This window comes from Drosophila subobscura, unplaced genomic scaffold, assembly GCF_008121235.1.
Source record: "Drosophila subobscura isolate 14011-0131.10 unplaced genomic scaffold, UCBerk_Dsub_1.0 Contig_13, whole genome shotgun sequence".
NCBI classification, from domain to species: domain Eukaryota; kingdom Metazoa; phylum Arthropoda; class Insecta; order Diptera; family Drosophilidae; genus Drosophila; species Drosophila subobscura.
Genome location: NW_023269830.1, coordinates 6,293 through 7,469, shown reverse-complemented (window position 1 = coordinate 7,469; position 1,177 = coordinate 6,293). Strand labels below are relative to the sequence as shown.

Below are 1,177 nucleotides of genomic sequence, written 5' to 3'. Positions count from 1 at the left end.
AAACGCTGAGCACCGAAAACCTCTGACTTGGGTCAACTTTATTGAGGCGTCGCAACCCTTAGGAAGCCCAGTGCCAAAAGGGGCGCCTCGGAACCTTATTCAACTCCAGTGAGAAGACCAGTTTGTCGCGCACTGTAGTGCCAATGTAAGCTGCAGCTTGACCTGCAGTCGGATGTTCCCCGCTTAAGCCCAGTGTGAAGAAGACCAGAACATTGGGCGTGATATTTGACGGGCATGCCTACAGAGTAGCCGCCGCCGACGCTACAGAAAGATGTCCGTAGTTGCTCTGTGTTAACTTACACATTTTCGGAATTTGAGTTAATATGCCTTTTTTAGGCCAATTCTCTGACGGAGATATATAGATATGTATTTTTTGAGCATCGGGAATTATGAGTGTTGGTAGAAAAGAGTGGGTATGAGACCTTAGAATAATTAAATGAAATTACTAAATCGTACTTGCATGTACGCTCGTGTGCATATATTGTTAATACCTTCTATTTTTTTCCCAGAAACCAGCACCTACGTCATCCATGAGCTCATCGATTACGAAAGGAGTAAGGGTTTTAAAATATCAAAACCAAACGAAAACTGTGAGTTTGTAAACTTGACACTATATGTGCACTGAGTATAAATGTAACCTGCGTGTTACTAAATTATTTGATTTAAACCTTTATAATCGTTACCATAATGGGTTAACACCTCTCGCCCCCTTTATTCTATTACCCGCCTATGATTCTTAGTCTTTATACACGCAACAGCCATTAGATACATATACTTAAATTCTTATAATCTAAAATAAGTAAATATTTTAAGTGGGCTAGACTGCCAGAAAAATGAATTCATCCGTAGATTAAGAAAATTTGGAAGATATTGAATATTAATAATAGGAAACCATGGAAATATATCTGAAAGTCTTTGTTTTGAAACCCATTTATAATATGTTCTAAATTCTAATGTCAGTCCTTAGCCAAGCAAGTTCGAAGTGGTAGGATGAAAACTGCCTGATTGTTTTAGGGTCTATACGGTATGATTTACCTGTATGACATAGGCTGGGTGGGTAAAGAAGAGGGATTCTCGACGACATCTGAGTTTCCCGTGCTTTGAATAGAGTAGTTGAGATCATCATTCTCTTTTTTTTTTTTCAAATACTTGATCCATTTTTCATACCTTCAGTCCA

General features: G+C 38.7%; 1 long non-coding RNA gene across 1 annotated transcript; it reads left to right on the top strand.

The window, feature by feature from the left end:
- Positions 1–362: 362 nt before the first annotated feature.
- On the top strand, positions 363–606 carry LOC117903006. The gene is made up of 2 exons (XR_004649463.1): positions 363–413; positions 510–606. It is a non-coding gene; the product is annotated as an uncharacterized LOC117903006 (long non-coding RNA).
- The last annotated feature ends 571 nt before the right edge of the window (positions 607–1,177 follow it).